Genomic DNA, 15,786 nt, shown 5'->3' with positions numbered 1-15,786 from the left:
ATTATATACACGTGTGTGCTTTATTGTAATATTATTATTTTATATAATATGTTCACTAACTTGCATATTTTATTAATATTATGATTATTATGTATTGTTATCATTATTGCTATTATTATATTATCTGTTGTTATTATATAATATCTGATTTTGGTAGTCATAGATAATTTATTATCGAGTGTTAAAATAAAATGAATTGGTATTGTTTTGACATGTTATTATACTAAATATATTATGTCTAGACTTTAATAATGTGTTTATTATTCATGTGTAGTTAAAGTAAAATTTATACATGTTTTTATTATTTATTTTTCAAAGTGTTATACATCCGGTAAGTTTAATGTGCCTGGTAACGTGTGTATATTTATTTTCATCTTATATATAAATTATTTATGTATTATTAATGTATTTGCCTTAATTTATATATTATGGTAGATTTAGTAAATATTTTATTTGATTTGATGAATGAAAAGCTATGATTAATTATTTATTATTTTACACTATCTAAATTATGCTTTAAAATCTTAAAGTTTGTCCTCTTGTATTCTGTTTTGTTATCAGCCTATTATTCTATTTATGATTTTATGTTGTCATCATATTACTCTGTTTTGTTTATGGTTATCAACCTATTACTCTGTTCTTTTTGTGAGCATGTTAGGGTACATAATTCTAATATGTATTAATCTGTTGACTCTGACATTGCCGCTCAACATGATATTTTCCTAAGTTGGATTTAATGTGTTTGCTTTACTTATATAAATTAGGTTAGTAATTATCTTTGTTTGGTTCACTTATATATAGGTATTACTTGGCAATATTTTGGACCTTCATTAGCACCGTAAGGTAAGTTAACTTTTCACACTTTTATTTTTATTTGAAATCTTTTAAATATTTTTGTACTACTTTTATTTTAAAATTTATGGATCAAGTACCATGTTTTAGAAATAAGAATTCCAAGTGAGCTCTGACTCATGAACCGGTTAGTAATTGTGTATAATTCCGGAACTACTAAGGAGTACTACTTAAGATGCCTTCGGTAGCACACACTCTATGATACCTTAGTAAGGGGTACATTATTCATAAAAATTATGAACTTTTGATACTGTGTCACCATGTATTTGTGGTCTTAGAGAGTTGTGAATTAAATTATATTTTATGTCATATAAATTATTGGACAATGATTTTGGTTTTATAAAATTATGATACTTGATCTACTAGTGTAGAATTGTTTTCTTCTTGGGCTCTTTGGCTCATTACATACAAATTTTCAGGTGTTTAGCTTTTGGGACATCTTAAAGGTGGACTTGATTTGATCTTGCTTTGGAATAATGTTTCAGTGATTATGTTTATATTGGAGATGTGTCTTCAGGATTTGACTTTATTTTCAACTTAAATGTTTTGATTTCTGTCTTGGATTTTAGAATTTTATGGACAACTAGAAACTTATTCTTATTATGAATATAATTTAGAGTTTTAGTTGAATATTTAAGTATAATTATTGTTTAAAAAGTCGATGTATTACAGTTGGTATCAGAGCTTAGTTTAGCCTCATGTAGACTGCCTTTTAGGCGTGACCTGTGAGTTGAGAGTTTTAAAATGTTAACATTTTGTTGTGGCTCTTGTAGATGGCAGATAATGATAATTTTTGGGGTTTTGAAGATGAGATGTTTGATGAGGATGATCCGGAAGAGGAGTTCATGGAGGATGAGGATGAATAAGAGCAAGAGGTAACGACCCCTACTACTTTAGATGTGGGGGATTCAGCACCAATTCCTTATTATGATAATTATGACTCAGTTACTGGACCGGTGGTACCGCGAGGAGGAATTCTTGGGGAGTTGGAAGATGTGGACAGTGATACTATTGTTTGGCTGGAGAAGTAGATTGATGAGTTAACTATTGAAAGTTGAAATTTGAAGATATAAAGAGATGTTTTAGCGAAGAAATTTAAGGATGAAAGAATTAAGTCAATAATTGCACAACAGACCTATAAAAAGAAATAGAATGATATTTTTTTTAGTTCACTAACTCTTATGATCCAAAAACTTTAGAAAAATGGTGTACCGGAACAGGAGTTAAGGAGATTAATAAGTTCATATCTGACATACGACTCCAAATGGAAATCACGAATCGCCAAATGGAGCGCTTATTTAAGAAATATTGAGCTTATCATTAGATTGCAGTTCATTTAATATATGTATCTTTTTTATTACTTATATTTTTTTAGGAGATTTATAAATAAACTTTCAAGCATTGATTTTACTTTGTCATGGATATTTTGTATATTATTATTTATATCGGGATTGAGTTTTAAACGTATATGTAGGAATCATGCCTCGTCATAATAATAACAACGTCATGACTCAATTGGCTCCAAAATTAGCAACGTTAGTGGGGAATCAGCAAGGTGGACCTAGGAGCTTGATATCTGAATTTAAGAAGATAAGTCCTCCCATTTTTGAAGGATCCGCAAATCCTTCGGAAGTGGATAAGTGGCTGCAAGATATGAAGGAAGGGGAGTGCATACGAACAGAAAGTCAATTTGGCAAGCTACCAACCCCAAGGGAGCGTCTATGATTGGTGGCTGATGGAGAATAGATGGATTGAAGGCAACGAGGAAGGAGCTGCCCAAGCATACATTTGGGAAACTTTTAAGGAGTCATTTCAGGACAAGTACTTTCCTAGAACGATTCTGGTTAAGCTGGAGCATGATTTTATAAGGTTGGAGCAAGGAGAAAAACAAACTGTCTCAGAATAAGAAGTTGAATTTGCCTGTTTAGCCAAGTATGCGCCATCTTTGGTTGCAAATGTTGAGTGGCATTTATGACACTTTATAATGCTCTAATAAGCTTTGAGTTGATGCATTTGTACTCAAGTTGTTAAGTGTTTTAACGTGTTTTCGATTGTTTTTGCATTTCAGGCATTAACTAGGTAATCAGGTGAATTAGCATTATTTTGGTGCTAATTTGGTGTCAAGGTGGTGTTGGAATAAAGCTCGTGGAAAGCCGGCTCGAAGCAACAAGGAAAAGAAGAACATCTGAAGTTTTTCTAGAAGTACGGTGCACCCGCGCCGGTCAAGCACGCGGCCGTGCCAGGATGTCAGAAAGGCAGCGCCCGCGCTATGATAGCGCGCGGCCGCGCCGGGTCATTTTTGCAGAATTCTGATTCTATTCTAATTCGAATTGGAAGACTTCTAGATTATATGGGGCTGCTATATAAATAACTTTAGGTCATTTTTGAGAAGTATTATCAAGCCAGACACATATCAAGGAGAGCTGTAAGAAGACCGTATTAGCACGATTCAACGAAGACAAAGAAGATCTTGTTTTTACTTGTGAAACTTTGTTTTAAGTTGTATTTGGATGCTAGTTTTCTTACTTGTGAACCTTACTCTTGTTTCGTACTTGGTTTAGCTATTTAAGTATAAAGACTACGTTTATTATACCATGCTTTCATCGGAATCCACGTTGATGATGAGTCCGGTTATGGGCTAATCGTTATCGTGGGGTACTAGCGGATTTATTTATGGATAACTTTAGTTAAATTATTTCGATAGCTTAGTATGTGGTGATTGTATGATAACCTAGTATTGGTTGTGCTTATTCGTCTTTTGAACGTCGCAAACTTATAAGATAGTGTGTTAATTCTTAATGAAGCGAAAGTGAATTTAAGGGTTTAGAACTTGACATGCTAGCATAGGTTCATGTATTTGTTATGCATGATTTGTGAGTAATTTTAACCATCTTACTTGCCCTATGTAATCAAGATAGATAACTTGTTCTTAAACTGTTATGTTGTCAAATTATATAGACATATTGGGTCTCAATATAATTGGTGTCTATTCAGCTTCTATCTCTTTTGTGGATGTCTGGTAGTATGGTATTCGTGCAACAAAAGTTGGCGTTTATCAGTTTCGTGTTATCTGATTAGTGTCATCACCATTGCATGCTAAGGTTAAGAACGATAAGGCTATTGAATGAAGTATTTAATGAAGTTAGAATCTCATGTTTGTCATATTTATTAATTCAATCATCTTTACTCCCTTAGTTATAATTGTTAGTTTAATTCTTAGTTATAAACAACCTCAATTTGTTATTGTCTTAGCATTGAATAATAACCATACATTATTGCTTAAGTGCATGAATTAATTAGTTAACCAAGCCAGTCTCTGTGGGAACGAACTAGAAAAGATTCTATACTACTTGCAAACTCGTATACTTGCGTATATTATTAGCGCGTATTTAGCGAATAACAAGTTTTTGGCGCCGTTGTCGGGGACTGCAGTGTTAATTCATAGTTTATGTGCTTTCCATCAGTGGTCGTTAAAGTTCATTTACTCGGACATTGTTACTTATTCGTTTCCTTGTTTTATTCCAGGTACTCTATCGAGGGTGTATGCATATGTGTTCGCGTATTCGTAAGAGAACTCTGGATAAAGCCGAGGAAGAAGTTATGGTGGTTCGAAAGGAAGTTTTTGAAGAAGAAAAGAAGGTAGAAGAAGAGAATATCGAAGAACCATTTTTAGTAGAGATGGGTGATCAAGCAGAAAATCCTAAGGCTTTGATGGACTATTCTCAGCCTAAGATCAATGACATTCAGTCAAGCATCATCAGGCCGGCTATCAGGGCTAACACTTTTGTGATCAAGTCAAGCATAATTCAGATGATACATAATTCAGTTCAGTTTGGGGGATCTCCTACTGAAGACCCCAACATGCACATCAGGGATTTCATCGAGATCTGTGACACTTTCAAATTCAATGATGTGACTGAAGATGCTATCAAGCTGCGACTCTTCCCATTCTCTCTGAGGGAAAAAGCTAAGTGCTGGTTACATTCTCTACCAGCAGGGTCTATCACCACTTGGGAAGATCTTGCTCAAAAGTTTCTCACTAAATTCTTCCCTATGGCAAAGACTGCTGCAATCAGGAATGCTCTTACACAGTTTGCTCAGTAAACTGGAGAATCTCTATGTGAGGCTTGGAATCAATATAAGGAGATGCTAAGGAAGTTCCCACACCATGGCATGCCTGATTGGATGATTATTAATTGTTTCTACAATGAATTGGGTGCTACTTCTAGACCCATGCTCAATGCAGCATCAGGAGGAGCCTTGTGGGCTAAAAGCTACGATGAAGCTTATAAACTTATTGAACTGATCACTGCTAATGAGTACCAGAATCCTTCCCAGAGACTGACTCAGGGAAAGTTAGCAGGAATTCTGGAGTTGGATGCAGCAACTGCTATAGCTGCCCAACTTAAGGCTTTGACGATGAAGGTGGACACTTTGGCTAATCATAGGGTTAATCAAATCGCTAGTGTCTGTGAGCTTTGTGCTGGTGCCTATGAGACTGATCAGTGCACAATTTCTAGTGAATCAACTCAATTCATGAGCAACTTTCAGCGTTCGCAGCAACTTGTGCCAGCCAATTATCATCCCAACAACCACAATCATCCTAATTTCAGTTGGAGCAACGCTCAAAATGCGGTTCAACAGCCTTACAGCAGTATCCAGCTAAGCAGTACAACCCCCCTGGTTTTCAGCAACCGCAATATGTACCAAGACAACAACTCCAGCTGCAACAAGCTAATGAAAAATCTGAACTAGAGGAGTTGAAGCTTATGTGCAAGAGTCAAGATGTTTCTATCAAGACCTTGGAAAATCAAATTGGGAAAATTGCCAATGCCTTGCTAAATCGTCATCCTGGTACACTACCTAGTGACACTGAAGTGCCAGGAAAGAGGGAAACTAAGGAGCAGGTAAAGGTAATCACCTTGAGGTCTGGAAAGGTTGTGAATCCCGAACAAACTCAAGTGTTGTCTGAAGAAGCTGAGGCTGAGAAAGAAGTAGAGTTGTAGGAAGTAGAAGTGGAACCAAGGAAGACTACTGTTGAGCACACTCCTCCTGAGGGTAATACAGGGGAGAAACAAATATATCCTCCACCTCCTTTTCCTAAGCGGTTCCAAAAGAAAAAGCTGGACAAGCAATTTGAGAAGTTTCTGAAGGTGTTCAAGAAACTTCATATCAACATACCTTTCGCTGAGGCTTTTGAGCAGATGCCTAGTTATGCAAAGTTTATGGAAGGTATACTCTCTCGGAAGGTGAAGCTAAATGATTTAGAGATAGTCGCTCTCACGGAGGAATGCAGTGTTGTGCTCCAAAAAAATTTGCCTCCGAAACTTAAAGATCCAGGGAGCTTCACTATTCCGTGTACTATTGGAAAAGGTCTTTTGATAGATGCTTATGTGACTTGGGAGCTAGCATCAATCTGATGCCTTTGTCAATTTCAAGCAGTTAGACTTACCTGATCCAAAACCGACTTATATGACCTTGCAGTTGGCCTACCGTTATATTACATATCCATGAGGTATTGTGGAAGATGTCTTGGTCAAGGTTGATAAACTCATCTTCCCTGCTGATTTTGTCATTCTTGATTTCGAGGAAGATTCCCAAAATCTTGGGAAGACATTTATTGGCAACTGGCCGAACCTTGATAGATGTGCAGAAGGGTGAGCTCACAATGTGCGTGCTAGATCAGGATGTAACTTTTAATGTGTTTAATGCTATGAAATTTACTACGGAAAATGAGGAGTGCTTAAAAGTGGAGTTGGTCGATTCTGTGGTTACTTCAGAACATGATCAATTGCTAAGGTCCGATGCCTTAGAAAAAGCCTTGTTGGGGAATTCGGATAGTGAAGATGGTGAAGGTGTAGAACAATTACAATATTTGAATGCTTCTCCCTGGAAGAGGAAGATTGATATGCCTTTTGAATCTCTTGGAATGGAGGAATTGAACAAAGCTCCTAAACGCCTCAAGCCATCTATTGAGGAAACTCCCACTCTTGAGCTTAAGCCTTTACCTGAGCATTTGAGGTATGCATTTTTAGGTGATGCATCTACTTTTCCTGTTATTATCGCATCTGACCTTTCAGGTAGTGACGAGGAAAAGCTCATGAGGATTCTGAGAGAGTTCAAATCGGCAATTGGCTGGACTCTAGCAGATATCAAGGGAATCATCCCTTCTTATTGCATGCATAAAATTCTGCTAGAGGAAGGTAGAAAGCCTACGGTTGAGCAACAAAGAAGACTTAATCCGATCATGAAGGAAGTAGTGAAGAAAGAAATTCTTAAGTGGCTAGATGCAGGGATCATATATCCTATTTCTAACAGTTCATGGGTAAGCCCGGTTCAATGTATACCAAAGAAATATGGAATTATTGTGGTAGCAAATGAGAAGAATGAGCTTATTCCTATAAGAACAGTCACAGGGTGGAGAGTTTGCATGGACTACAGAAAGCTGAACAAGGCCACCAGGAAGGATCATTTTCCTTTGCCCTTCATTGACCAGATGCTTGATAGATTGGATGGTCATGAGTACTATTGTCTTCTTGATGGCTATTCGGGTTACAATCAGATTTGTCGCTCTAGAAGATCAGGAGAAGACTACCTTCACTTGTCCATTTGGTACTTTCGCCTTCAGACGAGTTTCATTTGGTCTGTGTGGTGTGCCAGCCACATTTCAGAGAAGTATGATGGCCATATTTTCTGAAATAATTGGCCAAAATGTGGAGGCGTTCATGGATGACTTCTCTGTATTCAACGATTCTTTTGGTGAATGCTTGCAAAATCTTGGACACGTTCTCAAGAGGTGTGTTGAGACCAATCTGGTTCTCAATTGGGAGAAATGTCACTTTATGGTGTGACAAGGCATTATTCTTGGGCACAAGGTTTCTGGTAAGGGTCTTGAGGTGGACAAAGCCAAGGTGGGGATCATTGAAAATCTTCCTCCACCTATTTCTGTTAAGGGAATTCGCAGTTTTCTTGGTCATGTGGGTTTTTATAGGCGTTTCATCAAAAACTTCTCTAAGATTTTGAAGCCATTGTACGGTTTGCTAGAGAAAGATGTCCCTTTCAAGTTTGATGACGAGTGCATTGCAGCTTTGAAACATTGAAGAAGAGTTTAATCACGGCACCTGTCATAACTGCACCTGATTGGAATGAACCTTTTGAGATGATGTGTGATGCAAGTGACTATGCAGTGGGAGCAGTTCTTGGTCAGAGGAAGAACAACATATTTCATATGGTCTACTATGCTAGCAAGACTCTAAATGGTGCTCAATTAAATTACACTACTACGGAGAAAGAACTTTTGGCTATTGTCTATGGTTTTGAGAAATTTCGATCTTATCTACTTGGGACTAAGGTGATAGTTGTCACTGATCATGCTGCAATTTGTTATCTCGTCTCAAAGAAGTACTTGAAGCCTAGATTCATTAGATGGGTTCTTTTGCTTCAAGAATTTGAACTAGAGATCAAGGACAAAAAGGGGACTGAAAATCAAATCGATGATCATCTCTCGCGTTTAGAGAACCCTAATGCTACTTCATTGGACAAGACATTGATAAATGAGTCTTTTCCCGATGAGCAATTGTTTGGAGTGCAAGAAGAAGAACTGTGGTTTGCAGACATTGTGAACTACCATGTGAGTAATATCATGCATCCCGACTTATCTTATGCTCGAAGAAAGAAGTTTCTACATGAAGTAAAGTGGTATATGTGGGATGAGCCATTTCTTTTTCGACAAGGAGCTGACCAAATCATCAGGAGATGTATTCCTTACAGTAAAACTGGGGGATCTTGCGAGATTGCCACTCAACGGCTTATGGAGGACATTATGGTGGAGAAAAGACAGCAGCTCGTATTCTTCAAGCAAGTTTCTTTTGGCCGACCTTGTTTAAAGATGCTAACCAGTTCATTTTGAAATGTGATCAATGTCAATATGTGGGTAATATGTCTAAGAGGGATGAGATGTCTCTTAATGTGCTTCTAGAGGTTGAGGTCTTCGATGTTTGGGGAATTGACTTCATGGGGCCACTTGTCTCATCTTGTAACAATCAGTACATCTTGTTGGCAGTTGATAATGTGTCAAAATGGGTTGAAGTTAAGGCGTTACCAATAAACGATATGAAAGTGGTGCATAGTTTTCTTCACAAGAAGATATTCACAAGGTTTGGAACTCCAAAAGTCATAATCAGTGATGAGGGGTCGCATTTTTGCAACCGCAAGTTTACTGCAATGATCCAAAGGTATAATGTGAATCATCGTATTGCCACGGTTTATCATCCTCAGACGAATGGTCAAGTTAAGGTATATAACAGAGAGATCAAACGCAATTTAGAGAAAGTTGTGTGTCCATCGAGGAAGATTGGTCTTTAAAGCTTGATGAAGCTGTTTAGGCATATAGAACTACATTTAAGACTCCATTGGGAATGTCGCCATTTCAGTTGGTTTATGGTAAGGGGTGTCATTTGCCTGTGGAGCTCAAGCATAAGGCATATTGGGCTTTGAAGAAATTGAATCTTGACTTAGATGCGGCTGGAAAGAAGAGGATGCTTCAATTGAATGAGCTCGATGAATTTCGACTTCAAGCTTATGAGAACAACAAAATGTACAAGGAAAAAGTCAAGAGGTGGCACGATCGGGGTCTAGTGCTCAAATCATTTGTGCCAGGGCAACAAGTTCTTTTGTTCAACTCTCGTCTCCGTCTTTTTCCTGGGAAGTTGAAGTCAAGATGGTCATGGCCTTTTATTATCAAAACTGTGTTTCCACATGGACCGGTGGAAATTTATTTTTGAGAATGATTCGGGCCAAGCATTCAAGGTAAATGGTCAGAGGTTGAAGCATTACTATGGTGACATGGCAAACCGCGAGGTGGTTAGTGCCGTTCTATTGTCCATTTGAGCTCAAAGTTCTAGGTCGAGCTAGTGACGTAAAAGAAGGCTTTTTGGGAGGCAACCCATGTTTGTTGTACAATAGTAGGTAGAGGAAGCAAGAAGAAAGGAGAAAAATACAAAAAAATCAGAAAAGAAAAAAAATTCAAGATTGACTACAGAAGCCTGGCGCGCCCGCGTTGTCCTAGTGCGCACCCGCGCTGATAACACAAAAACACGGCGCGCCCGTGCTGGTTTGGCAAAAGTAGCGTGCGCCCACACTGTCCTAGCGTACGGCCGCGCCGTGATCCCGATTCAAAAAAAATAAAGGCAGTTTTAAGGGGGGAAATTGGGAATTTTTCTATAACATCAATTCCCAACCGAATTTTACTCCCCCACATCCCAAATTTCCCTCTCCAAATCAAACCCATTACTCCCATTATTCCCATAATCAAATCCCACTTCTATTACATATATAATTCTCTTTTCACCACCTATATATACATATACCTCATACACAAACTTCTTCACTACTTCATAAATTATCAAACACAAATTTTCTCATAAACACAACTCTTATTCTCTCTACTCAATTCCAATGGCACCCAAGAGACAAAGAACATAAGTAAGCAGCAGCACCACTGATTCTTCAAGTGTGGGTGGTGTAAGGCCAAGGTTCTCTACTCCTGAGGCTGAAGCGGAGTATACGAGGCTTCTCTCGAAGCCTATTGCTAAGGAGCGAGGTTTTTTGCCATCAGGGAAGGATGGTAAGTTGTTGGAGATGATTCTTGAGATGGGCTGGGTTCCTTTTTGCGAGGCACCTACTGCTATGCCCATGAGTGTGGTTCATAAGTTCTATACGAACGCGAAGGCTGAGAATAATGGCTTCACGGTGGTTCGAGGGAGGACTGTGGAGTACAGTGCAGAGGCTACTATGACGGTGATTGAGTAGCCCGCGAGGAAGGTGGGGCAAGACATGTGGAATAATAAGACTCCAAAGGACTTTGATCTGGATCTTATTGTTGCTACGATGTGCCATCCCAACACTCACTGGAAGATCAAGAGGGGTAAAATCGAGTATTCTACGTTCCCAGCTTCCAGCATGAACAGGTTTTCCCGTACATGAACGTGTTTATTTGTGTTAACATCATGCCATCTTTTCCTGGTGCATGAGATTATTATGGAGCATGCACGGCTGTTATGGGGCATTCTTCAGGGCGATTATGTGGATTTGGGGATGGCAATTTATCAGGGTATCCTGAAGTTCTTGAGGGGGAGTACCACGGGGTCTATTCTGTATGTGTCCGTTGTGACGAAGCTGTGCGTGGCAGTTGGTGTTCATTGGCCCGTGCATGAGTAGTTGCAGATTTCGAGTGCTCCTATTGAATGCACTACTTTGGCTATGATGCAAGAATGGGATGGAGGCAAGCTCGATCTGAAGGGGCTTGGTTGTACTTTTGACCACCTACCTGGTGGGAGGCCAGCTGCTGGGGCTACTCAGGCAAGCAGGACTGAATGGAGATCTCAGCTAGGAGATGAGGTAGGGTAATCGCAGCAGGCACATGAGGAGGAGGAAGGATCTGATATGGGAGCTAGCATGAGCATGATGCAGTACAGGCGTCTGGCTAGAAGGATGGATGCGATGCATGACATCCACAGCAGGTTCACACGAGATCTCACCTAGGCATTGGGGCTAGCTTTTAGAGTCACCGGTGTTGACATCCAGTGGCCATTTTTTTGTGAGGATTCCGTGTATCCACCTTCTGATACACCTGATACTCCACCCGTTGAGGGTGAGGAGTCTGATTCTGATTAGGTATGCCTGAATTCCTTACGATTACCTTCACTGAGGACAGTGAATATTTTAAGTTTGGGGTTAGTAGTTGAAGGAATATATTTTATGTGAGTCACATTTAGTTTGCATATTCATAATAGTTTAGTTCATATAGTTGCATATTTTGCCATGTAGTTTTTTTAATTTTTTGATAGTTTTTATGTTAGTTTGTTCATGTAGTTCATGGATGTGCATTATAACATGTTCCCTTAGATGATTTTTCCAATTGACTTGTGATATTGATGTTAGTGTAGTGATGTCCTATTTAGTGATGTTAAGTCTGATTGAGTTGATTTGCATGCTAGAGACAATTGTATTTCACTAAGTTTTATAGGTTGTTAGAGTACTAGATCATGGTCATGGTTTGTTTATTTGTCGAGGTTTAATCGCTTATTTATATTTAGAATTTAGGATATTCTCTTAATAATAAAATAACATGGATTTTTAGAAATTGGAGAAAATTGGGTTTTATTGCTAGTTGTTGTGGCTAGGTGTCAAATGGCTAATAGTCGGCTCATATTTTTATGAGTAGTCTAGGGTTGAGAAAAATGGACCGAAACGCACTCGTTCAGAAATTTGAAAAAAAAGAGAAAAAAGAGAAAAAAATTAAGTATTATATATAATTGATCACGAGTGGGCTCTTTAGTATTCGAGTTATTAAGTTCTTAGGGGACTTTGTGCCTAGTGACCTAAGGCTTTTATATTCTGGGATTCGCTAACCTAACGCTCGCTACATGGGTACTATTGTATAAGTCTTTTGTGGACCTCACTCATTGCATGATCAATTAACATATATGTGTTTTGTTTTGTTTGAATAAAAGCATGAATCCGTATAAAACTCCAATATAAGAATTGAAGTGTTATAAGTTATTTTGAGTCTAGCTTTTATTTTATTTATAAACTTGTGATTGCTTTGATAAGTAGTGAGTCATGATTGTTGATCTAGTTGTTGTAGTATACCTGTAAGCATTTGCACACACGCACGTCTCTAGTTTGTAAGTTAATTTGTATGATTTGATTGATCTATTTGCGAGTAACTACATTTGTTGAGATGTTGCTCGTTGATTGGTTTAGTTATTCTATTGGGATCGTTGCATTCATATTAGTTGCATTCATGCATTTTTGTTTCTTGTTCTTTGAGTCTGTTTATGTTTGAGGACAAGCATTGATTCAAGTTTGGGGTATGTTGACTGGAATTTATGACACTTTATAATGCTCTAATAAGCTTTGAATTAATGCATTTGTACTCAAGTTGTTAAGTGTTTTAACGTGTTTTCGAGTGTTTTGGCATTTTAGGCATTATCTAGGTAATCAGGTGAATTAGCATTATTTTGGTGCTAATTTGGTGTCAAGGTGGTGTTGGAATAAAGCTCGTGGAAAGCCGGCTCGAAGCATCAAGGAAAAGAAGAAAATCTGAAGTTTTTCCAGAAGTACGGCGCGCCCGCGCTGGTCAAGCGCGCGGCCGCACCAGGATGTCAAAAAGGCAGCGCCCGCGCTGTGATAGCGTGTGGCCGCACCGGGTCATTTTTGCATAATTCTAATTCTATTCTAATTCAAATCGGAAGACTTCTAGATTGTATGGGGCTGCTATATAAATAACTTTAGGTCTTTTTTCAGAAGTATTATCAAGCCAGAGACATATCAAGGAGAGCTGTAAGAAGACCGTGTTAGCACGATTCAACAAAGACGAAGAAGTTCTTATTTTTTACTTGTGAAACTTTGTTTTAAGTTGTATCTAGATGCTAGTTTTCTTACTTGTGAATCTTACTCTTGTTTCGTACTTGGTTTAGTTATTTAAGTATAAAGACTACGTTTATTATACCATGCTTTCATCGGAACCCACGTTGATGATAAGTCCGGTTATGGGCTAATCGTTATCATGGGGTACTAGCGGATTTATTTATGGAATTCTTTAATTAAATTGTTTCGATACCTTAGTATGTGGTGATTGTATGATAACCTAGTATTGGTTGTGCTTATTTGTCTTATGAATGTCGCGAACTTATAAGATAGTGTGTTAATTCTTAATGAAACGAAAGTGAATTTAAGGGTTTAGAACTTGCCATGCTAGCATAGGTTCATGTATGTGTCATGCATGATTTGTGGGTAATTTTAACCATCTTACTTGCCCTATGTAATCAAGATAGATAACTTGTGCTTAAACCGTTATGTTGTCAAATTCTATAGACATATTGGGTCTCAATATAATTGGTGTCTATTCAGCTTCTATCTCTTTTGTGGATGTCTGGTAGTATGGTATTCGTGTAAAAAAATATATTTATATCACTTAAATTAATTGTTGTTGTAAAAATAAATATTTTATATTTTGAATGGGTCCATATACATACATGCATGATTTTAAAATATATATTTGAATAATACATTTCATTATGTTCTAAGATATCTTTAAAATAATTTTATATTATTTTATATGTTTACATATCTATTTTACTTGGTCAAAAAAATAAACAGTATTAAGAGATAAGATATGGGTCATTTTAAAATAGTGGGTGATAACTAAGCGTCATATTAGGAGTGCACTACGTCAAATTTGTCAATAAATATAAGCTAGTTTATTTCTTGTAGAGCGTCTTCTTTTTCACTAGTCCTCATTTTCTTGTTTTCTTCTAGATTTATTTTAAAATATGTTTTCTTACCTTTTTATACTCACGTTAATACATTTAATATATATATATATATATCAAGTTCTTTCAAATGCTTGCATACTTGCTGATTTGATATAATACATGATGTATACGTGCTATTAGATATTGATATTTGTTAACTAGTTCAGATATAATTGATATGTAATTTGTTAAATATTTAATACCATATTTTTAAATTAGTCATTCATCTTAGATAAGATGATTTATGGTAGGAATCTTATGTTTTTATTAAATTATGTAGGTGTGTGCAAAGTATCAGGTTAATGATTTATGTTGTCATTTTATATAATTATATACACGTGTATGTTTTATTGTAATATTATTATTTTATATAATATGTTCACTAACTTGCATATTTTATTATATTATGATTATTATGTATTGTTATCATTATTACTATTATTATATTATCTGCTATTATTATACATTTAACTCATTTTGGTAGTCATAGATAATTTATTAGTGAGTATTAAAATAAAATGAATTGTTATTGTTTTGACATATTGTTATGCTAAATATATTATGTCTAGATTTTAATAATGTGTTTATTATTTGTATGTTAGTCAAATTAAAATTTACACATGTTTTTATTATTTATTTTTCAAAGTGTTATACATCCGGTAAGTTTAATGTGCGTAATGTGTGTATATTTATTTTCATATTATGTATAAAATATTTGCGTGTTATTAATGTATTTGGCTTAATTTATATATTATGGTAGAGTTAGTAAATATTTTATTTGATATGATGAATGAAAAGCTATTATTAATTATATATTATTTTACACTATCTAAATTATGCTTTAAAATCTTAAAGGTTTGTTCGCTTGAATTCTGTTTTGTTGTTAGCCTATTATTCTATTTATGAGCCCTATTACTCTGTTTTGTTTTTGGTTGTCAACCAATTACTTCTTTTTGTGAGCATGTTAGGTACATAATTCTATGTATTAATCTACCTGACTATAAATTAGGTTAGTAATTATCTGGTTGGCAATATTTTGGACCGTCATTAGCACAGTAAGGTAAGTTAACTTTTCACACTTTTATTTTTATTTGAAACCTTTTAAATATTTTTGGACTGCTTTTGTTTTAAAATTTATGGATCAAGTACTTATTTTAGAAATAAGAATTCCCGATGAGTTCTGACTTATGAACCAGTTAGTAATTGCGTATAGTTCCGGAATTAGCCTTTGATACCTTACTAGGGAGTGCTACTTAAGATCCCTTCGAGAGCGCACACTCTATATACCTTAGTAAGGGAACATTATTAACATAAATTATGAACTTTTGATATTGTGCACCATGTATTTATGGCCTTAGCGAGCTGTGGAATTAAATTATATTTTATTTCATATGAATTTTTGGAATGATTTTGGTTTTATAAAATAATGATACTTGATCCACTAGTGGAGAATTATTTTCTGAAAGAGATATGTCCTAAGTCCAATCATGTATGAGGATTTAGGAATAACTTTTATGTAATCTGTTTTGATTTCATTGATATTAATAAAAGGCTTGTTTTGTTTTTATTGCGGGCTCTATCTATTTAAATGTTTAAATAAGATATACCACAGTTT

At 36.3% G+C, this 15,786-nt stretch overlaps 1 non-coding gene across 1 annotated transcript; it reads right to left on the bottom strand.

The window, feature by feature from the left end:
• Positions 1 to 4,920: 4,920 nt before the first annotated feature.
• On the bottom strand, positions 4,921 to 5,027 carry LOC141675334 (small nucleolar RNA R71). The gene has a single exon (XR_012555992.1). It is a non-coding gene; the product is annotated as a small nucleolar RNA R71 (small nucleolar RNA).
• Positions 5,028 to 15,786: the final 10,759 nt, after the last annotated feature.

This window comes from Apium graveolens, chromosome 7 (assembly GCF_009905375.1).
Source record: "Apium graveolens cultivar Ventura chromosome 7, ASM990537v1, whole genome shotgun sequence".
Taxonomy (NCBI): domain Eukaryota; kingdom Viridiplantae; phylum Streptophyta; class Magnoliopsida; order Apiales; family Apiaceae; genus Apium; species Apium graveolens.
Note: the sequence above shows the minus strand (reverse complement) of the source record. Positions and strands in the feature narration are given on the sequence as shown.